At 37.3% G+C, this 25,051-nt stretch overlaps 1 long non-coding RNA gene across 4 annotated transcripts in view; it reads right to left on the reverse strand.

The window, feature by feature from the left end:
• Nucleotides 1–12,238: 12,238 nt before the first annotated feature.
• LOC130989462 (uncharacterized) overlaps nt 12,239–25,051 on the reverse strand; it is a 34,950-nt gene continuing 22,137 nt past the window's right edge. The window contains exons 3-5 of one of the 4 annotated variants that reach the window (XR_009090610.1): nt 17,471–18,109; nt 13,872–13,979; nt 12,239–12,460 (exon numbers count right to left, since the gene is read on the reverse strand). This is a non-coding gene — a long non-coding RNA (uncharacterized LOC130989462). Of the gene's footprint in view, nt 12,461–13,697; nt 13,980–17,470; nt 18,110–18,250; nt 18,284–25,051 lie in introns of those variants that run through there. The other 3 variants (XR_009090609.1, XR_009090611.1, XR_009090608.1) reach the window with 3 other exon arrangements.

Consider the following 25,051-nt stretch of genomic DNA (forward strand, 5'->3'; position numbering starts at 1 on the left):
CTAAGCAGGTTCATCTCACGATCAGCAGAGCGGAGCTTGCCGTTTTTTAAGATTCTGAGGAAGGGGACCAAATTTCAATGGACAACGGAATGCCGAACAGCTTTTGAGGATCTTAAGGCTTACTTGGCGGAGCTCCCAACTCTAACCAAGCCAATTCCAGGGGAAGTGTTATATCTATACATAGCAGTAGGAGAAGAATCAGTCGGCTCCGTACTTATCAGAGATGAGGGGAATCATCAGAGGCCAATTTACTTCGTCAGCCGGGTGATTCAGGGCCCCGAGTTAAACTACTCGGAAATTGAAAAGGCTGTTCTGGCAGTCATAGTCACGGCTCAAAAATTGAGGCCCTACTTTTTATCACATCGGGTAGTGGTGCGAACTGCTTTACCTTTCAGACAAGTGTTGGGGCGACCGGATTTGTCAGGGCGAATGGTGAAGTGGGCTATGGAATTGGGGGAATACGACGTGGAGTACGAGCCCTTGCGGACTTCATTCAGGAAACTACTCGCCGTCCTGTACAAAAATTTTGGATAACCTTTGCGGATGGATCTGTCACGAAAGAGGGATGCGGGATCGGGGTGTATGTCGTCTCCCCAAGCTTAGAAGTGTACCAGTTTTCTATAAAGTTTACTTGCAAGATGTCCAACAATGAGGCCGAATACAAGGCTGTGGTCAGAGCAGTGCACATTTTGTCAGAGCTGCGGGCTGAATGCGTCATCATCAGAACTGATTCGCAATTGGTAGCTCAACAATTCTCGGGGGGATATAATATTAAAGAAGATCGGATGAGGGCATATCATAATAAGATCAACGAAATAAAGAAAAAATTCATGGAATTCAAAATCGAACAGATTTCCCGGGAGGAGAACACCAAAGCAAACCTATTGGCGCGGGTCGCCAGCGCAGTGGAACAGACTTGGAGTGAAGAGATCACGTTGCTCTGCGATACCAGAGAAATGGGAACGTCTCAGGTTTTTGCAGTGGAAATTCGGGATGACTGGCGAGCCCCAATCATACACTTTCTTAAGACAGGAGAACGGTTGAACAAGGAATCTAATCAGAGGGCTCGATACGAGAATTATTGTCTAATTAATGATAAACTCTACAAACGCTCTTTCACCCATCCTCTACTAAAATGTCTATCTCCTGAGGAAGCTAACTTTGCTCTGCAAGAAATTCATGCAGGTTGCTGTGGTGGGCACACGGGATTCAGGGATCTCATACGAAAAATCATCCGGGCAGGGTTCTACTGGCCGACCATCACTAAGGAGGTCAGAGAGTTCGTTAGCAAATGCGAAGCTTGTCAGAGGCATGCGGGAAAAATCAATGTTCTGGGGGAAACCATGGGAATAATGTATGCTGCGTGCCCATTTGATAAATGGGGCATAGATATTGTTGGGAAATTGCCCACTGCACCAGGGGGCAAATGTTTTCTCATTGTGGCGGTGGATTACTTCTCCAAGTGGGTGGAAGCTGAGGCTGTGGCAAAGATTGACGAAGTGACAGTGGAGCGGTTCATCTGGCGAAATATATGTTGCCGATATGGAGTCCCCAGAATCATCGTGTCAGACAATGGAACCCAATTCACAGGGCAAAGAATCGCCGATTTCTGTGATCGCATGGACATAACACAGCGTTTCGTGTCAATGGCTCACCCGCAAGCAAATGGGCAAGTGGAGTTGGCGAACAGATCAATTTGCGAAGGGATCAAGAAGCGGCTGAACCAGAGCAGAGGGAAGTGGGTCGAGGAGCTGGACACCGTACTCTGGGCCTATCGTACTAGCCCAAAAACAACAACTCGAGAGGCACATTTTACCCTAGTATATGGATCCAACGCGGTGGTACCAGCAGAGGCAAGGCTGGAGTCATATCGAATTACAACTTACAACACGGAGCAAAATTCAGAACTCCGCAGAGCAGAGCTCGATCTTGTGGAAGCGCAGAGGGATGAAGCACAAGTCAGAGCATCGAAATACAAAAGCATCATCAAAGCGGGATACGACAAGAGGGTCAGAGCACGAAAATTATCCAAGGGCGACCTAGTCCTCAAGCGGGCCGATGCATTGAAACCGGTGGGCAAGTTTGAACCTAATTGGGAAGGGCCCTTCATCATCACCGAGGTTCTGGGTGGCGGAGCGTACACATTGTCGGATCCATACGACAGAGCTCTCCCCAGACTATGGAATATCAATACTCTGAAAAAGTTTTATGTGTAATGTTGTTCGATGAAATAACACATTGTAGACCGAATACTCTTTTTCCCCACATGGGTTTTAACGAGGTTCGGGGCCATGATATCAATAAAATCGGATACGTGGTCCTAGGGATTTCCCTGGTGTTGACTCGTTTACTTTAAGTTATTTCTTTTCCGGTTACATACTTTACTTAACATGTTCATGCAGAGCATTGCACATGTCACCAGAGGGGGGAGTAGGGTATATACCCATAATTCACAATTGCAATCCATAATTGCTGCTTAGCAAGTCAAGGGAAAAACAAATTCAAATTGCTATAAACCTGTACATTGCAGTCAAAACACAACAAAGTATTTGCAAATTCAAGATTACAAAATTTTGGCAAAAAGATGGAGGAGATAATAAGGGCAGAGGCAGCTAGGAGGGAGGAGCAGAGGCAGAGGAGTCTGGAGCAGCAGGAGCAGAGGAGTCCACGGCAGCAGGGGCAACAGCATCAGATGCCTCGCCAGAGGGACCTCCTTCCTCGAATACTGGCAATGTGTCCGAGTCATTCACTGCCGGCAGACGTTGTTCTACGTCTAACAGCTTCAATGCCTCTTGGGTATACGCTGTCTCATTCTTGTACAGGGCATAAAGCTGGTCCACAGCTGCGGAGAAAGACGCAGGATCCTCAAGGGCGGAGGCCGTAAAGCCAGAAGGTAGAGGGGGCTCCATGCTGTACTGCGAGAACCCTCGAGAGCCAGCACCAGTCTGACCCCTCAGCTGGTCCACAAACTTCGCCAAGGAAGTGCAGAAGGAGGGCCGATACTTCAGAGTAGTAGGCACTGGGTCAGAGCCGACCCCAAAGGCAAATTGGGGAAGGACCTTTTCCAGAACCGGATACCACCACTCAGGCTTCTTCGGGGACTCAGCAGCAACGCCCAACAGTCTGTTAAGATCCTCGTCCTTGATGTTATCCATCAAGGCCCCTAGGTCCAGAGTAGCAGCCTGCTCCGCAGATGCTCCCAACACATCCGCCGTCTTCATGGCTGTTTCTTTTATCACATGGGCGAAGAGTTGGGAGAACCCCTCCAAGTAATCAGGAGTCCTCTGGAAGGCTGCCAAGGTACCCTCCAGCATTGTGTCCAGGAATTGCTGGCCCTGGGGAGAGATAAAGAACTCTAGGCGCTGGTCCCGGGCACCCATCACATAGCCCCGGTTTAAGGAACCCTCACAAGCCTTCTTCCAGCGGCGCCTGGACTACCTGTGCTCCTCCTCGTACCTCATCTGGAACCGGACAAGGTTGTCATAACCTTCCTTCTTGGCCCTCTCCAGCTCAGAAGCTAGAGAGGCCTTCTTCACCTCCATCTGGGCAATATGGGCCTGCAGCGCAGCCACATCGGCTTCAGCCTTGCTGTAGCGCTCCACCATGCCCGTAACCTCATTGTCGCGCTTCGCCTGCGCCTCCCTCTCTTTTTTCAAGTCTTTCTCCAGTGCATCGTAATCATCGATGCACTGGATCGCCTCCCTAACCCGGGATTCCATCTGCAGAAAACCAGAGAAAAAAATGTCAAAGCAGAGAAATCAAAAGGTTAGTAACAAAATTACTAAGGTAAGGTAAATAATGCAGGGTACCTGAATCCACAGCTGGCCGATGTTGCTAGCCAGTGTCGACCACTTCATCTTTCTCGTTGCTTCCCGATCCTTAGGATGGATCTGGCCAAACAACTTGCGGATGAAGTCTCGCCCCTGCATGGATGAGACCGGCTTGGGGCCAGAGGCCGTCGATGCCCTTGCAGGCAGGGCCAAAGCCTTGCCCCCTCCAGCATCCACGGAGGTGGCCTCCGCTTCACCTGCTGGTTCTTCCTCCACCAGCCTGCCGCCCTTCTGCTGGCTTTCCTTGCGTCTCTTCTCTGCGAGGGCAAGCAAGGCGTCTTTTCTCTTCTTCTTGGCGTAGGCGGGAGTGGGGATATCTTGGACTTCTTCGAGAGCAGCGGCATCTTCAGAGATGTCCACCACGGGGATGACGCCCCCGAAAATGGTGGATCCACCCTCCACCTGGCCAGAGCCAGAGCCCGAACCGCCGGTCCTCTGGCTGTCCGGGCTGAACAGCCCTAGGACCTCCATATCCTTCCCCTTGCCCTGGGGGAAGCGCTGAACATGGGTGATCGCCTCAGCAGCATCTGACACCATTTGAGAGGTGTCCATCCCGGAGCCCGCAGGCTGCTCCGCTAGGTCAGCTCTGGAGCCGGTATCTCCAGAACCTTGTCCCCCGGCACCAAAGGGACGGTCGGCGAAGAGCGTGGCTCTGCATTTATCCCTCCATGACATCCCTGCAAACAAACAAAGTCTTATCACTAGAATCAAGGTAATAATAATTTATACATACCTACTAACGTTTAATTTTACCTATAGATCTGCGTGGGAACAGAGGAAATAAATCATTTTCCGCTAAAGCTGAGTTACTCTCAACCAACTCCTTACAGAGGAAGGGCTCATCCCTATTAAGGGTGTTGAGGAAACCTATTACCCCCAAATCAAAATCACTAGGTTTTCCTAGGGAAGGAGGCTGATATGAGGTCCGGGTTGCCATGCCACCTCAACTCCTGGGCACCGTATTGGTGCCAAGTGCCTTCGGAGGTCACCGCAAAACAGTAGAATGACAAGAAGCCCTTATCGTAGGAATTGAGGGAATTAAGGAAGGTGGTAGGATAAGTTTTGCGGGCGGCAAAGCTATACAGAGGGTCGCCCTGCAGTCTAAGAGACCGAGTCTGAAGAAATAATTTTTTGGTGTCTCGAACACCGTGAGCTGTGCAGAGTATGTGGAAAGCATATAACCTCCGAATGGCGGAGGGAGTTATTTGATAAAAAGGGATTTGGAAATGGTTACAAACCTCTACCAAAAGTGGAGGAGGAGGAAGCATTAAGCTAGCCTCAACCTGAGCTCGCCAGATAGCCACAGTATTCAGTTTCATTTTGCGGAGGGGCTCTAAGGACTTAGACTGGAGTTCGAACCTTATGTTGGCGGGATTTTTACACTTCGCCGCCATTTTGCGAAGATCTTCAACGCCTAACCTAGAGTCAGGAATAGGTTTGGGCACCTAGGGAGTAGGTTCGGGGAAACTCGGGGAATCCTGGGGATCGGGAAAGTTGGAGGGTCCGAAGGGTTTTGGGGGCGAGGGGAAGAAGGGGAAGAAGCCTGAGGAGAGGGGGAAGGGGAGGGGGAGAAGGCAGTTTGGTTGCCGGAGGTGGAAGCCATGACTGGAAAAAACCTAGGGTTTGCACGCTCAATCAGAGCACTAACAGATTCAACAAAAACTAATCTACACCGAATAAAAGTACCGGAGGAGGGAAAAAACGCGATTTACCTAGGTTAAACGTTCTTTAAACTCGACGAAAAGGTCTAGAGATGGAAGGTCACAAAGTACACGCCGGACTGTAGGAGGAAGATCGCCGAAAATCAGGAGGGCAAATGAAACAACGCGGAATGAAAATGAAGAAGATAGAAAGTAAAAATTTGAACCGCCTAAGTATAACCTACACGGGCAACTACCAAGTAGTGGGATGAACGACACATGGCATCAGGGAGATAATCGACGGTCAAGGATTTCTACGGATAAACGAAAAGACGCAAAGGTTAAAAAGTAACCTCGAGATACGGAAAAATACACTGAGCAAGGGCAGGCATTTAATGCGAATGACGTCAGCCACGCGGGTGAACACTCTGACTAGTTACTCTGCTTCAGAGCAAACTAGTCAGACCAGAGGGGTGAGTAGCTGATGAGGAGTAATATATGCGGAGCAGAGGAATAAACGCGGGCAAGGGAATCACCAGCGCCAGAGGAATGACCACCACCATAGAAATGGTTCTCGCCAGAGGGATGACCACCATCAGAGAAATGGTTCTCGCCAGATGAATGACCACCATCAGAGAAATGGTTCCCTCTAGAGTGATGACCACCATCAGAGAAATGGTTCTCGCCAGAGGAATGGCTCTAGTCAGAAGAGTCATTAAAGAATAGAAGGACGATTTGCCCATGCACCAAAGCAGAGAAATCACCCGCCTATGAGCAAATTTACCACTATGCCCTCAACCACGCGAAGAGCATGTTCTTAGAGATGAAGTCACTATTTTACCCCTAGCATGTAATCTATAAATACTCGTGCACCCACACTCTGTAACATACACTCACTACTTTGAATACAACAACAATCTTATTTTCGGCAATTCAACTATTTTCTCTCAACTTTCACGATCAAATACTAGGTAAAATTCGTGAATTAGATTAGGTGTTGATAAAATACTTTATCACGGCGAAAATGAGAAAAAAAAAAAAAAAACAAAACAATGCAAACTTAACCCTACCGTGTGTTGTTCATACACTATCAAGTAAATCATTTATTGTGTTTAGTTGGATATGATTTGATTCGTAATTTTTTTATTTTTTTTAGAGGGAGGATTTGATTCGCATTCAATTCAATATCCCATACACTAATATTTTTTTATTGTTGTTCATATACTATAGAGAGAATTTGATGCCGCCACTTCTCATTTGCAATTATTTCATGATTTATTTCCATTTAAAATCAACACTAATATCGGGTGTGTTTCTTGAAGATATACAGTTAGAATGTTTATGACCATTATGCCCATCGTCGATACATATGCATGAATCAGCAACATTTTTAATTTGAATGAAATACTAATCTAATTAAAATCAGATCTTGATCGTCAGTTTAGAATTTAATGGTTAGGATGTGTTCCTATTTTATACAGTAAGGGGTGTTTTCACCCTAGGCCAACCATATATATATATATATATATATATATATATATATATATATATATATATATAATCCTATTACACAACATAACAAACCTGTCAGATATGATTGGTATGAATTTGAAGCTAATTTTCAAGAAATTCTTGAGATAAGACTCCCAGATTTCTCTGTGTTTAATTGTTGTACTAATGCAAAAGCAAAATGCAGCTTTGTCAACACTGCTGCAGATGAAATCAATGAATCAAAAAATCAAAATCTCTTATGCAATCATTACCATGATGGATTAAAAACCTCAAAAAAATACAAGAATCTTGTGTTTTGAGGGATTTTCACTAACTAAACCTCAAAATCATTAATAAAGTAGCCAATAAACTGTTTATCTTTCATGAATAAATATAAAACCTCAAAATCATTAATGTAGTAGCCAATAGACTGTTTATCTTTCATGAATAAATATAAAAGAGCAAAGAAAGAGATATGTCACCAACCACTAAAAAAAACTGTTTTTAGATTAGTTGCACAACTCGAGCAACTCAAACTTCTCCACTTTACACTAACATTCGAGATTTTGGAAATCAAGAAAAGAAAACTGTGGCCCACGAAGCAAATTCATTTGTGTGTATGTAAAAGAGATGAGAATGTTATTTTGAAGAAAAATGATGTGATGACGTAGGATGAAATCTCTAACCAATCTTGACTAGAATGCAGCAATTTCGATATCTACCAATCATATATATCTGCCAGAGTTTGTTATGTTGTGTAAATAGGATCATCCATTTGACATTTATGCATACGAAATAAGTTCTAAAATATTTTATATTATTACAACATGATCGAGCCAATCCCAGAAATCATAGAATCAAGTCATGGTGAATAATCAGAACCTGCTTCCTTAGAGCATCCACAATGGTGGTGTCTTAGAGGGGTGTCTTAGGAGTGGGCCCCACCTAAGACACACCCCTCTCCAATGCATTGTGTCTTAGGTGGGTGCTTAGATCCCCATTTCCACAAAATTCATATTTCTACACTTTTATTTTTAAAATTCAAATTTCATTAAAATTAAAATTCTACATTACAATAATTTAAATTAAATTAAAAACATAATTAAAATACTCTAATAAAATAAAAAAAAAACATAATTTCCTAATTTAAATAAGCCCTCGACGCTTGAGCACTTCTTGGACTAGGTAGTTGTGCAAAGCCAATTGTGCATCCGTCATACCCGTCGTATCCTTGTTCAAGAGCTTCATATCCATCTCCTCCCGTTTCATCTCGGCTTGCATTTTTTTGGCATGGGCGATTTCCCCCGTTTTCAGAGCATGCTCCTTCATGCTTTCGGCCACCTTCTCGAGGGCGTCGGAGAACGCCGATCCTCCTCCCGAAGACCCTTCTCCCTTCTTCGCCTTGCCCTTGTCTCGCTTTGCCGCTTTTTGGCCTTGGGGTCTCGCCGTGACACTCGGCTCCGAAGAAGTAGTGGTTGCTCCACCATCGGAGCCCTTCGACTTTTTGGCAGAGTGGACATCCCCGGCTTGCGACGTGAATCTTTGGCAGTCACGAAGCACTTTCCAAGCTTTGACGTAGGAGAATTGCTTCTTGAAATTCGCCTCGAACATCGTCTGGGCTTGTTGGAAGATTTGATCGTCGCTCATACCACTCCCCCAATTCTCCTTGCACGTGTTGTAGCAGCCCTCGAAGAATTTTGTCTCCTTTTGGACACGGGCGAAGTGGGACTTGAGATGCTCCGACTTTCGCGGCGGCGCTCCCGAAGTATTGAGCGCGTTGAACTTCTCGGCGATTGCTCCCCAATATTGGAGCAACTTTTGGGAGGTCCCCAAAATAGGATTGTGGGTTGCCTCCGCCCACAATATTGCCACGAGCTCGGTCTCCTCGCTAGAATATGCAGCGCGAGTGCCCTTGGCTTTCGGCTTCACCTCCTCCGGCTCTTCTTGAACGTTGGCGTTCGCCGCCGGCGTAGGAACATTTCCTGTAGCCAAGACATTCGAGGCTGCTGAAAATGGAGCAAACCCCATCATTGGAACCCTCGATCCGCCTTGTTGCTCCATGTATTCATCGAATTCACGATCCATCTTTAGAAATGTAGAAGAGAGAATTTTTTTTGGGAGAGAATTGTAGTTGGTGTTGGTGAATTTGAAAGAGTGGAAGAGTGGTATTTATAGAAGAGGAAAAAAAGAAAAAAAGAAAAAAAAAAGGAAAAAAAAAACAAAATAGCCGTTCCATATCAAACGGTCAAATTTAAAAAAAAATAAAAAAAAATAATAATCAAACGGTCCTTTTTTTAAAAAAATTAAGATTTTCGAATTTTTTTTATGTAAATGGGCGCGTCCTTCGGACGCGCCACACACCACCGCTGCTCGCCCCGACTCTTCCCTTCGCCTCGGCCTCGCATCTGGCCGCGTCTCCAGCGCGCGGCGGTCTCCTTCGACGCGGGTCGATCCCGGCTTCGACACAGCCGCTGCGGATGCTCTTAGATACTACTTACTACATATACTATCATATATGCGTATAAATATATTTTTATATCGACATCAAAAGCAAAATATATTGCACCATATAGACAATCCCAACCATATCGACAAAACCAAAGCAAGATTATATTCATAGGACCTCCTTATTCCCACTAAACTCAAAACTACTATGGAAGCAACATACAACAGCAAATGCACACCAAATCCAAACCTCGCTACAGCAAAAGGCAAATATGTACCTTTGTTATCAGTGGTCAAGAGAAAATTGAGGGTGTGGTCACTTCGTATTGTTTCGGTGCTGATGTTTCGTCTTCTTCTGTGACGGAGGCAATATGTCAAAATCTTTTGGGGAGAGAAGAGATTTCTGCAAGGATTTTTTATTTATACTAGGGCATTTAAAATCCTAAGAAGTCTATCAATAATTAGAATCCTTAGAAGTCAATGAAATTTTCAATATCACTAGATTTGGATTGAGGGGGGTGTATTTGTTGTGGAATTTGATGGATTTCTATGGATTTTAAAAGTCTGGGTGTATTCGTTCAAGACTTTTAAAAGTCTGCAGAAATCTGGGTGTATTCGTTCAAGACTTTTAAAAGTCCATATAAATCTGAGTGTATTCGTTTTAGACTTTTTAAAATCCATACAAATCTAGGTGTATTCGTTATTCCATTGACTTAAAATCCGGAATGACTTTCATGGATTTCATCCAAAAAATACACACGACGAAATCCGGCCAAGAACCATGAGAATTGAAATCCATGAAGTTTTAAGCGAGCGCTGAGTTCCAGCGCCCGCGGCCAAGAAGCCAGCGAGCGCTGGAACTCAGCAATCGTTGAGAGTGTCCAGCGGCCGCTGGGTGTGCGAGCGCTGGGAATAATCATTGTAAAAACCCAGCGACCGCTGACTGTTAATCTGGCAAACAGATTCTGAGTTGCGCGGATGTGATCAATAGTAAAGGCCAACACAATGTGTATTCGCATGAATTATGAAAATCGAACCCACAAAATCTGTAGAAGTGGAAAGCTTGAAGGATATCTTCTCATCCAACTGGGGATTGTTGAGCATCAGCAGCTTATTGCTGTTCAATATAGCTTGAGCCAGTAGTTCTTTGGCCTCATCATGTTTCTTGCGTAGGATGTCGCAAAGCTACAAGCAACAATGATCACAAATGAAGGAAAAAAAAATGAACTCCACAAATGCTAGCTTCTTCAAAACTGGAATCATACAAAAAGGGCAATCATTCTTACGTCATCAAGTTCCTTGTTGCAAGCATCAGCCAATTTAATGTTGTTATCACTTTTTGTCGAGGATGATATCTCTACTTTTTGAGAACCTTTTCTGTTGTTTCCAAAAAATTCCTGCGTATTTCACAGATCATCAGGCGTGAGTATATAATCCAGGGTAGAAGTCGTTTGCCTACACTGGTCCGAAAGCTGAGCAGTACCAAATGGTATTTTGCTTACTGAAAATTGGTGATTTTGTTGAATCAATGCTTATAATCTGCCAGTTCATTATCAATGATTATTCCTGGCGCTTGCTGGAACCCAGCGGTCGCTGGGTTTCCAGCGCTCACTGGAACTCAGCGGTCGCTGGGTTTCTTCTAGCGGGCGCTGGTTCTCCACGGGTGCTGGTTTCATGGAATTCAATTCCAAAATTATCCCATAAAGTCTTTGAAAATCAGTGAAAATCGGGGTGAAATCCAACCAAGAATTCTTTGAAAGTCGTCTGGAATCTATGCGAATTCCATGGAATTTAAATTCCATGGACTTTTCAAAGTCTGTGGAAATCCACAACGAATACACCCCCCTGAATCTTAAAAGTCCTAATTGAATACCACAAGATTTTTAAGGATTTCTAAGAATCTGGATTGAATACCTCTAGATTTCTAAAATCCAAAAAAATCTTGTAGAATCCTAATTGAATACACCCTCCTAAATGTTTTAATATATTCGCCAATAAAGCCTAGTTCAAGTGGCAAAATTGAGTCATTCAATGACTCTCCTTTGTGAGAGGTCTTGGTTCAATTCCGTCTTTGTGCAGGTAATTTTTCCACTTTTGTGTGGGTAGTGTTCTCACATGTGGGGTAGTGATCTCCCCTGCGTAAGGTTATTTTTTCATCTTTGTGTGATGTAATGGTCTCCGCGTGCAGTTATTTTTTTTAATCTTTATGTAGTGTAGAAGTCCTGTTTACGTGCGATTACTTATTTGATTATATTTAGATACCTCTTGTAATTTTAATTTAAAAATAAATATTTTAGTACTATATTCCACCTGCATATATTAATGTGGAAACTTTATAGATTAATTTAAAAATAAATATTTTAGTACTATATTCCACCTGCACATATTAATGTGGAAACTTTATAGATTTTAAGAGCTTTTGAGGTTTGCAATGATAGGAATAGGATGGCTTTATACAACTTTTTTTTATTAGAGGAAAGCCGGATAAATATTTCAACTTTATTTATTTTAATTATGTGGGCCAAATATTATGTATTATTGCCATTGCAATTTTTTTTTTCTCGGTTTCTTTTCTTTCTTTTGTTTTATATCATGTTTTTAATAATCTCTATAGTTCTCAAACTCTCGAGTCTTGTTGCCTACCAGTCTACCACCAACTACCCTTTAGGCGACCTTCATTAATTAATATGAACTTTTCTATCATTAATAGTTTAAAACTGCAATCTTTTTTATACTTATAATGTCTAGTTTAAATTACAATTTTAAAGTATATGAAAGAAAAGACCAATTGTAACTTGAGCCGTTATTGCCAAAGGTGTGTTGGGAATCAACTCTATTAAAGGTGTCAATTTTTTATTAGAAATTGCTTCAATATAGAATCCATACAAAAGAAAACTTGAGCAAAAAGAACATTTTGTCAAGCAATGATTCTTCATCTTGTACTATCTGTTCAATGAATTCTAAATCAATTTTTTTACTTGATAATTGAATGTCACTTTGTGAATGAAGTCTGGTTCCTAGTGAGTTGTTGGTTGAATAACTTCCTCTCCTGATCTGCACAACCACGTTAGTCACTTTTTATCGAAAGGCCAAGGAAAAGAGGAAAAAAATGTGCTAAATTTAATTTCGCAATGCACTGTGTGAAGGATTCGAAAGGCGCGAAACTATTTAATCTCTAATGGAATTGATCCATCTATCACAAAAATTGTGAAAAGTGTGAAGATTATTTCTTGAAAGTGGCTTCGCGTTCAATTTTTTTATTCTTTTTATTGTTCAATATCTAATTGATGTAGTCGGCCGAAAGATAGTATATTTATATTATGTTAAGTTTTAATTTTATTACTCTCATGATGTTGTAAGGGATGAGTACACCTTGTGCCCATCTATATATAATAATATATATTTGACTTAAAAAAAGGAAAAGAAAAAGAAGATCAATTCTTATCGTCTAAAAAAGGTTATCCATGATTAGCCGGTACTAATACAGAAAAGGAATTGTGAACGACAACTCAGCATTAATATCACAGCATCATTAATTAATTAATTATAAATTAGAATTGAACCTTTCTGTGGAGTCAATATTTTATCCGGGCCTATTAATAATTTAATTAGACCATATGTAGGACATGTACTTCATCTACCAAATCTATTTCAAACATAGTACATTTTTATCTTAACGTGTGATATATAAATCGATGAAATAAAACATAACATTAAGGGATAACTTTTAAATAAACCTCGATTTATGCAGTAAAAATGTACACACTTTTTTTTGAATCATAAAAATGTCTACTCTATTCATCTTCGAATAAGTGTCATTTGATATAAAATTACACATGTTAAGAAAGAGTATAATTTTATATGTGTGCCATTAATTATATTTCCTAACTTTAAGATTTCAAGTTTTGATTCTCTGCTCAATATTAAATGGAGAAGAAAATGAATTTAATTTTAACATTGAGATATGGATAGAGATGGAAGTTTAGCTTAATTTTACTACAAAATTTTATAATATGATATGACACTTATTTGAAGATGGAGAGAGTACACATTAATAATATGAATAAATTACACTTAATTATTGCATTGCAATAAAACCAAACAACTAAAAAAAATTTAGATAACAAATTTTGTTTTCAAACACTTTTTTTTTTCTTTTTGAGAATTCAAGATACATATTTGTATATTACACTTGAATTATTAAATAATAATTATGTTATTATAAATTAGATAAAATATTCAAACAAATACAATTCAACATTCAAACAAAATATAAACCACACATTACTAATGGAATTTGAAACAATGATATTAATGTTTCAACTTTATCGCTTGAATTAGTCTCCTTAATTTTTTTTTAAGAAGAGAAAGTGTAAAATTTAAAGTCGTTCATAATTGTATTTGTTCAATTAATTTTACTTATATCGAACTCTGAAAAAAGCACATGAGACTATAACCGACTCACCTGCATACATTTAAAATTTCTCAAAAACTTAAGTATAATTGGGTGTACCGTACAGCCGGGTTGACCCGCACTCACACCCTGAGCTGCATCCTGATCCGAATCTGCATCCTGACCCAAATTGTGTAACTATTCGGTTATACAAATGACACTACCTATAATTGACCATATTCGATAATATAAATGACACTGTAACATTTTAAAATGTAATAGTGTCATTTAAAATATTATAGTATCATTTACATTTTTATACTGTCAATTACAAAAAATATCATTTATATTTCTGAATAATATCAATTATACACAGTGTTATTTATAATGTTATAATGTCATTTATACGCAGTGTTATTTGTATAACATAATAGTGTCAAACATAGGCAGTGTCATTTGTATAACCGAATAGTGTCATTTATACAATTTAGGGTCAGGATACAAATTCGAATCAAGATGTGAATTAGGGTCTAAGTGCGGATCAATCCAATTATATGATACACCCGGGTGTATTAAGACCACCTCTTAAAATTTTAACCAAGTTGAGAATGAATTAAATTCCAATTATTGTTCTTTTTGTGACACTTAATAGTTAATGCAACTTTTCTGAGTCAGATGATTTTTTAGGACAGTAACTTATGTTGATTTGGAAATTAGGACAAAAACTTTCGGACTTATAAAAATAGGACACTAATTTTTTTTTAGAGTAAAATAGGACACTAATTAATAAGCGTTGTAAAAATAGGACATTTTTCGGCCCAATAATTGGCCGAGAAATGTCCTGCGGATGCAACACTTATTAATTAGTGTCATATTTTATTCTAAAAAAAATTAGTGTCTTATTTTTAAAAGTTCAAAAATTTTTATCCTAATTTCTAAATCAACCTAAGTTACTGTCCTAACAAACTTTCGAACTCCAACTTCTCTTATGAAAGGATGGCTACAAATGGCGCCGATAAAGCCAAAGTTATCTAATAATAAGGGCGTGTTTGAAAAGTGTGTTGAGTTAACGACATTTTCACAAATCCAAGGAAATGTTACTGGATTTGGGCCGGTAAAGCTATATGGGCTCAGTGTTTGGTAGCAGCTTGTTAGAGAGTCAAAATTGTAGTGAGACTGTTTGATAATACATGATATTGTGAAGAAATAAGGATGAAATGTCAAAAATATCCTTAAAATTAGGGGATGAGAAATCAGTGACTTCTCTCTCTGGTCTCTCTCTGCAGAAAACCACCGCCGTGAAGAAGAAGAATAACTATTCTCTCTCCCTCCCTCACAGTCTCACTCTTCACCGCCATGAACGAAGGTTGTCCGACTGAGAGTGTGTACAATCCCCCAAATCAAAATCTTCTCCTCAGATTGTCCAAGGCAATAGAAGGCAATTGAAAAGTTAAATTTTGTAGAAATTGAAAATTTCAATTTTTCATTAGCTTTGTAATTTAACAATCAAAATTCATATGGCATCAAAAAATAAGAAAATAATAGTTGGATCGCAGTTAGAGAAACTCAATTCAAACAAAATATAGCAACATCAAAGATTCACCTAAGTAGATGGGGGGGTTTTCCGTTCGAAACCTTAGATCCATCAAGTAGTAGATCATAAAAGGAAATAGAAAATGAAATCACTATGGCGGCGGCATGAAGGCAGGGGCGCCGCCGCCGAGGAGGGAGACATGCTGTAGCTCGGCCTCGTTGAACTACGCCTCGTGATCCATCTCGATGATGACCGGGATCCCTAGGATGATGACGGTGGTGTCGAGGATCCAGGCAGCTTTGCCGGTGCTCTTGAGGAGGCGCTTCTAAAAACTTGCAGGAGGCTGCCATGGAAGATTTTGGGTGGGAGGCATGCTGCTAGGGCTTGAGCGAGGTAGGCGAGGGAAGGAGGCAGTGAGGGTTATGGCGGGGGATGGAGACGGCGAATGCACGAGGCGGCGGCCCAATTGACGGTGGTCGACGAATCCAGAAGTTGTGCGACCAATTCCCAAACTTTCAATTTCTCAAATGGGGGAAATCGGGGCAAATTTGTGAAAAGGAAATATAAGCACAGTTACTGTTCAAATCAGGCTCGCTAACCGGGGCTCCCCCCTCATCTATATCCGTTGTGTAACAGTACTTTTACGCCGGGCCATGACTTTTTTGCGGGCTTCACATATTGGGTAGATTGGTTATCAAACGAGGAAATAAGCCTATTTAACGCTCCAAACTAGGCTTAAACTACTAGTCAAAAATGCTATTCGGTACGTATAATATGATTGATTATGATTCCAGTTCAAGTAAAAATTAATGCATTTATGTTAATTTAATAAAATATTCAATTTAACAAAAAATATTAGTAATTTATTTATGATCGTTATTTCCTTGTCTAACAGTCATTTTTTAGAATTAATGATGAAAGGGTTATTGGGTAAAGTAAGACGCATTTGATTACTAAATAAAATTAATTTATTATTTTATTTTTCATCTATATTTCTTTTACGACCGTCCTGGCCGTATGGTGTAATAAATAGCTGTAACCCTGCAAGAATTATGCATTTTATTAATTGACAAAAATACAAAGAGTTGAAGATCCCAAAAAGGCACAGAAAATTTGGCTTATAAATATAATTATTGGCCCTAAAAAATTAAATTAAGCAACATATTCTCTTTTGAAAATTGTTTGACAGCTCTCTGGCTCTTCACACAATGCAAAGCTCCTGTGGACCGACGGTATATAGCACTTTTTAATTCTTATAAAGTCATTCCCACCTATAAACATTATGAATTATATCCGCATAATAAATAAATAAATAAAATAAAGGAGTATTGGCGAATAAATATTTAAATTTATCTCATTTTCTGATTTTTCCGTTTAACTTTAAAATTTATCTATTAATATATTAATTTGTAATCTTTTTAATTTTACAACCGATATAAATTTTACATAAATCGTTGCTGACGTGACGTGACATAAGAATATACAACTTTACATTCATCGCCATGAATAAATTTGACCACGATTACAGATTATTCAGATTATGGACATTTGATATGAATTAAGTACAACAAATTTTGAGTTACATGAATTGAAATATGTGATGACTGTGATGTGGAATTTACAAAAAAGGTATATCTTCCAAAGCCAAGGGGCAAAATAGACAATCACAAAATAACTTCTAAAACTTAATAAAAGGTGAGAGATATCAGATATCACTCTCACAGGGAAAAAGAAAGAAAAAGAAAAAAGCCTATAGTAAGTAGCCAAATAACATATAATAATATAAGAAATCATAGTCATTTAAATAAAAATATAAAAATAGTAGTCATTTTTTTAAACTTTAATATCCTTACATGAAAGATTCGTTGGTTACATAAAAAATTTCATTTAAAATCGTGTAACAATGATATTTACACTATTATACGAATCTTGATTACACAAAAAAATATTGTGTAAATCGCGTAAGGACATAGTAATAGTTATAAATAACTACTATTTCCATATTTTTATTTATATGGATAGAATTTCCTTTTATTATAAGGGAAATACTATAGTTGGATATTGTCTGAAAAATAAATATCTAAAAATATTTGATGATTTTTACCATGAGATAAACTCCAAAGAGAAGGTGAAATACCTCAATTGCCCTTGGTGTAAAAATTAGTCCTTGCAGAAGAAACCCTCCCAAAACCCAAATGGCCAACCTCCGCCAGCTCCAACCACAGCTCCTCCGCGCTTATATATTCCGCCGCCCCTTCTCCGGCGGCGGCCGACACGACGATTTCAAACATTCCGCCATCCGCCCGCTCCTTCTCCGGATCCCCGATAATGTCCCTGCCCCTCCCCTCCACCACCCGCCGCCGGCTCCTCCGCAGGCAGCGGCGCGCCACCGCCCACGGCAGCTTGAAGAGCGCCAGCACGAAGCAGTCCACCACCGCGCACGGGCAGCAGCACAGCGCCACGCAGTCGGCGAGCGCCCCCGCCGTGCACGACTGGCACGACTTCCCCGTGCACGCCGCCCGCCCGCCGCCGTCTTCGTGACGGCGGAGGCGGCGGTCCGGCGGCGGCGATGGATTGCGATCGTCCATTTTCAGCTCCCTTGATATCCTAAAACGCGAATTCGAATTAAATGAAGAGAAGGATCTGTTTTTGTATCTCTGAGAAGAATTTCCATAAACGAGCTCGGATTTCTCCGGCGAGCGCGGCGGCAGGCAGGCGGAGGCGGGCGGGGAAGGTTGGCTTTCTCTCTCTAAACGCGTAGAAAATTATCCATCCTCTGCAGGTATATATATGAAGATGAGATGAGGTGTGTGAAGAAAATGGAGAAATATATTAATTGCTTTATTAACGTACCAAATATGGTGCTTCCCCATGCAATTATATTTTTTCTATTTTTAAATAGGAAAATGATGTGTACCTGCTTTTATATTGACATTAATATACATTTGACCTGTATTAAACATCTAAAATTAGATTCCAAACTGTACAGGACTACAGGTTTTATAAAAAATGCTTCGAATTATGAAAAATATTTTTTAAATCTCAAATTATCAAATTTATAGTATTAAAAATGTTCCGTGTTCATTTACCGCCTTTCAGAATCGTGACATGGCTCGCTGGATGTCACTATATAATTTTAATTTACTGGTGAGTCACATCGCAAAATTTATCGGGTTGAAAAATGGACGAGAGACATTTTCAATACAAAACTTTATTACTAGGGGTTTTGAAAAATATATCTGATAATTCAGCATATTTTTTATACAAATTTAATAATTATATATTTTAAAAAGTATTTCTAATAATTTGGAACATTTTTTATAAAATGGGTATAATTTTGGGATTAAAATTATATTCCCTTATTATTAGATTTTTCATTTTACATTTGTGTTCAATGCAAATTCTTCACTTGTTCGATTTGCATACTATCATTAAGAGTAAAAATAATAAATGTAGTCATTTAATTAATACGACTTTTGACGGCAGTTAATAGGGAGTATTTGATATATAATAGAGAGGATAAGTTTATAAGCAACACCTCAAATTTAATTAAAAGTTAAAACATGTATTTACTACCAAGTGTTCCTATGGTTAAAAGTAAACAGCAAAGGCCTCTCTCTTTAAAAAAAATTAAAAAAAAAAGGAGAGAGAGAGTAAACAGCAAAGGAGATACGAGATCGCGCCCGCCTGCATAATTAACTAGAAATTATCCATGAATGTTTATAATAGTAAATGCAAAGTGGTAGATGAATGTTATATTGTTATGCTATATCTGATGTTACCACTATTCGTGATCATCGTTTAGTTAACATTTTAAAATTATTTATTTATTTATTTATTTTTATTATAATACTTCAAAAATTATTATTGATTTATTAATTTTGTAAATTACTTAAAAAAATCAAAGCTCGTTAATTTTGTTCTTTTACTTATCTACTAGCATTTGCATCCGGTGCAATGCACGGGAAAATATTTTTTATTTTTTATATATAAAAATTAATACTAATTCAATTATCATACTCATAAATATAATAAAAATTAATTTTAATTAAATATATTTGAATTGAATATTAAAAAAATAAAAATAAAAAAGAATTTACAATTATAAAATTTGATATTATGAAAAGAAAAAAAATAAGTTAAAAAAATAAAAATACTAATACAAAAGAATTAAAAATACATTTTTTAAAAACAAGATGAGAGAGAGAGAGGAGAGAGAAATTTATAAAATTTTAAAATTCAAAAAAATTTAATTTGTACATTTTAAATCAAATATTTATATAAAATATATCAAATTAAAGCTCTTATCGTGATCTTTAATTTGATATGGATATTAAATATTTTATAATTAATCAAATTTCACAATTTTGGAAATAAATAATTAAAAAACAAATAAGAAGTTAAAGAAATGAAAAATAAAAAGAAAAATATATTTTAAACATAAACCTTCAATTTTATCATAACTACAAAATTGCCATCCAATTTTGAAATTGATTTCAAATTGAAAACTCCTTTGTAATATAATATAGATTTTAAGTTACAGAAAAAATGAATAAATCAAGCTTTGATTTTTATGTAATTTATAAAATTAATGATGTCAATAACAATTTTTGAGGTATTAAAGTAAAAATAAATAAATAAATAAATAAAATAAAATTAAAATGTTCTACATGAACTATAAATGATAGTGGTGCTCATAAATTATACCCACATAAAATAAGTAGCATAGTGCCTCCAATATTATAAACCGCAAAACTAGAAATAGTCCATAAATATAAAAAATAAAAGGTACAATGTTGTAAACATAGAAATTATAATCTTTTCATGACCAACCATAGTTGCAAAATATAAAATATAAATGTTTAGCTAGAATTTATTCGACATATATTGCATCATAATTAATTACTCGCAGTTACTAGCTAGCCCCTTATATTTGAATTGAACTACTTGCAGATTGTTAAATTCTAAGAATGAATAATCTTTAATTATAAAAATTCGGACCACTATACAGGATTTGAGATTATGAGCCCTAATCGCGCGGATTTATTTGATTAATAGTATATATTAAATAAAGCTTATTGTCTATGCAAATACGTTTAAGTTCTTCACGTATAGAAATAAAACACAATTTAACTAAAACTAATTAATACTCATATATCACGATTCATTTGAAAAACTAAATCCGTGAAATGTATTGAAGAAATATTAGTTTAGTTGTAAAGTGGCAGCATCCATGGAAAAATGAATTGAATGGAGATTGCATGGAAAATGTATTTTCCTATGCAAGTTGTAAAGTAGGATTAATTTTACAACTACTATTGTTTTCGTAAAACCAAATTTCCATGTAACACCTCTTGGATATATATAGTAATTAAGAAAAACTCTTTCGACTTCATATTTCATTTGTCAATGTCACGTTTATATTGTCATGTTCATAATTGAAAAAACTCACGTTATGCATGTGACTTATAGGATACCAGAAAAGAAAATACAAGATTATAAGAATATAATAAGAACAAAAAATCCCATATCTCTATTTTGGAAAGATATGATCGTTATGAACTATGAAGGACACGCCATTTTGGTACATATAATTTTTTTTCGTAAAATGCCAATTAGTTACTCTTTTCCCTTTTGAAATGATATTTTCTAAATTCATATAAAAACTACCACGCTCAATAATGGTATTGTTTTATACACTTTCAAATGAAACATTGATGGTGAGAAGATTGATGGGAAAGGTTAACTAAAGCAAATACGTAAACAATGATTACATGTTATATCAATATTAGGGATCGGAGATGATGTTTCTAAAAAAACAAAACTAGTATTTGCACACTTGCAATGCAAGGATAATATTTTTATATTTATTATATGTATAAAATTGATAACAATTCAATTATTACATAAAAAATTATAAATATAATGAAAAAACTATATATTTGAGTTGAATATAAAAAAATAAAGAAGAATTCACAAAAGAGTAAAATAGGTTCTTCACTCAAACTTGGGTGTAAAATGCTTGAGTTTATAAAATATGACATTTTTCACATACAAATAAGGCATTTCTGTCTATTAACACATAATAAAAATTGATATTGTGAAAAGGAAAAAAAAATAATACAACTTAAAAGAAAAAAAATGAAAATGAAAATAAAAAAGAATTAGAAAATAGATTTATTCAAAAAAAAAATAGAGAGAAGAGAGATTTTTCTTAAGTTTTAATCTTTAAATAAATGTAGATTTTGCATTATAAATCCAATATTTACATAACATATCAAATAAAAGTTCTTATCATGATCTTTAATTTTATATACATATCAAATATTTTATAATTAGTCGAATTTCACAATTTTAGAAAAAAACTAAAATAGAAAAATAAGAAGTTAAAGAAAAAGAAAATAATATGTATAGATATGGGTGGGCTAAAATAAAAACACATTTTAGAATATAAAATATGAACCATTTTCAGCCCTTAGATCATCAAGACCTACGGTTGATTCATCACCTTATTGGATGAATTCATGGTCTCGAGTTCGAATCACATAAGTAGCAAAAAAATTATTTTTCACAATTCATACATTTACACAGTCAATTCATACGTGTTCTACATTGAATTCATACATTTTAGCTAGTTTGTATTTTATATGTTCTACATTGAACATTTTGCCATTTTGGGGTGTCTCACAAAAACGTGAACTTTTTTATTTTGGTACACTATCCCACCACAATCCCTTCACTTTTCATAAAGTGAGACCCGTTTTTCACTCACAATACGCTTTTACCTAATATTTCTTAAAACTCGTGCCACTTACACATAATCATATTTTTGTGAGACGGATATAGTATATCGTATCCCTTCCTTTATATATATAAATAAATCTTCAATTTTATTATAATTTCAAATTTGCCACTTAATTTTAAAATTGATTTACAATTGAAAGAGCATTTTTAATAGATGATAGATTATAGGTATATAATCCTATATGAGGGAAAGAAAAACAAAATCGAATGCAAAATATCTCAAAATAACGGAAATGTCACTTATATATCTATAGGTACAAATATAGACACGATAAATCATTTTAATCAACGATAGAAAAATATCACAAAATTTTATCATGTTATTTGGCTTCGTCGTTACAATAAGATGCTCACTAATGAGTATTAGCATCTTAATTAGTATCCATTAGAGCACTTAATTAGTATCCATATTTCACTTCATATTATCTAAATAAAGAATACTTTTTAACATGCAGTCATTAAAAAAATCCCAACAAACTATTACTATACCATCCTAGCCTAGCTAGAAAAACCAAGATTTCATCTTATCTAAATAAAATACATAGGAAGAAATGTATATATAGTCACTTATGATTTAAAATAAAAATAAAAATAAGCTTTCTAGTCAAATCTATAAGAATGTGAGCTTTACCACCACATTCATTGTATAAGTCAAAAATATTCATGGAGAGCATGACAAATAGTAATAGAAAATGAGCAGACAACTTTTCCACTTTTTCAACCGTGTAACTTCCACCTTATAAAAACATAGTTGTAACATGAAATTATCAAAATAACCCCCCAAAAAACTATTAGTACCATTCTATCCTAGCTAGGAAAGATTTCATCTTATCTAGATATAATAGTATAAATGTATATAAGTGTTACATTAATTTCTTTTTAAAAATAGTAAACAGTGAAATAGATTCTACAAATGATATGGCGCAGGGGTGATTCACAAAAGTAGGGTGGTTATAAATTGGCCCAAAAAATGAAAAAGAGTTTTTGAGGAATGGGAGAAAAGATAGAGAGGCCGAAGGTAGAACCAAACTAGTGAAAACTTTTCCTCCGTTTGGAATGTCAGTGAATTTCTTATGCCAATGTATTGCAAAAAGCTTTTCAAACTGTTTCTTAATTTGTCTTTGGCAAAATATATATATTTTGCATTTTGGGACTCCAAATTATTACTCTACTATCTTTTTTAAGTAAAATAAAACATCTTTTTTCCACTTTAAACAAATAAAAATTGCAGTTTCACTTTTGATGCAATATAAAAAATTAATTAAATATCACTTTAAAATTCAAACTATTTCCATTCTATCAGTTTATATTTTAAATGAAAAAAATTCTCAACTTCCCAACCCCTCGTTCCTCTCTTTTTTTTGTCAATCTCTCGGGTTTATCGGAGAAAAAAGGGATCGTAGCGATTCGACAATGTATTTCCACTGCATAACTGAAGAGAGACAAAAGAGAGCGAAACAATAGGGCTAGAAATTAAGAATTTCTTTTTCACCTTTTTAATTTTATTATATTTTAATGACATGGCACCCATGCTAATTTATTTTTTTTAAAAATTAATATACTATGACATCCAGCGAGCCTCAACCACGTCAACTTTTTGAAGTAAAAAAATACTCCCTCCGTCCCATTAAAGTTGGCCACATTTCATTTTTGGGTGTCCCACTAAAGTTGACCACTTTCCAAAATAGGAAAGATTTAATTTAATTAAACCCATTAAACTAAATTTAATTAAGATTCTAATTAATTAAATATCGCATCTCTTTCTCTCTCTATAATATCGGTTCTCTCTCCCTCTCTCTATATTCCCCTAAACGACACCCCCATGGCCGCCTTCTCTCTTCTTCTCCGGCGGCACGCCGCCCCCATGGCCGCCGCCGCCTCTCGCTCTTCCGGCCGCTACCGTCTCTCGCCTCTCCGGCCGGACGCCACCGCCTCAAATTTATCTCTTCTCATCTTCCTCTGTCTGCGCCGCGACTCCCATGGCCGCCGCCTCTCTGGCCTGCGCCGCGACCTCCATCTTCCTCCCTCTGTAATTCCGGAGTCGCAAGCCCTAGGCCTCTTCCGAATTCCACCTGGTCTCTGTAATTCCAGAGCCGCGAGCCCTAGCTCTCTTCCGGGATCTGGTTTTGCGATTTGATTGAGGGGGATGGGCGCCGGCTCACCTGATTACCTTTCCCCAGCCATGGCGCCGCCCTTCTCTCACAGCAACCAGCCGCTGTCTTACCCCTCTCTCTTCACCCCTCTCTCTCTCTCTCTGTCTTTCATCTCTGCCGGCGGTGGTGAGTATGACATCCCGACATTTTCATAAGAAATATAGAAAACCAATAATTAAGTATGCTATTGATACACGTCCGATATTTTATAATTATATTATATCAAGGGGATTGATATAGATTTATATACAATATATTTAGTTTGATCAATCAAAATTTTGAGACATTACTAAATTATATGAGAAATATTATTACAAAAAAAAATCATTTTATTTATTCAAGTATCTATAATCTATTCTTATTATTATATTTATTTATTTATTACACTGAGTCTAAGGCCCAATATATATAGTTATATATTTAAAAGCTTTGGGTTGATTTACTTATTTATTTATTTTGGGGCATTAAGCCCAACATATGAAAACCTTTATTTTATGAGCCCAAATTAGATTAATAATTTTTCTGCCTACGTGAGTGAGATGAAACATCTATTCTTTTCTCAAGAATCCTCCAACATCAAATCTTTTATTTTATCTTCAAATCTTGACAAGTGATCCTGCAGGAATTCTTTTCTTTTCCAAGATATTCTTCTACAACCATTTGTGACATTTGGCCTACATGCAGCCAAGTTTTACCCACATTAACCCATTCACCTCTTTAAATTACCCCACCCCACCGTTAAATCAATTTCTCCATTTTCT

This window comes from Salvia miltiorrhiza, chromosome 6 (genome assembly GCF_028751815.1).
Source record: "Salvia miltiorrhiza cultivar Shanhuang (shh) chromosome 6, IMPLAD_Smil_shh, whole genome shotgun sequence".
NCBI classification, from domain to species: domain Eukaryota; kingdom Viridiplantae; phylum Streptophyta; class Magnoliopsida; order Lamiales; family Lamiaceae; genus Salvia; species Salvia miltiorrhiza.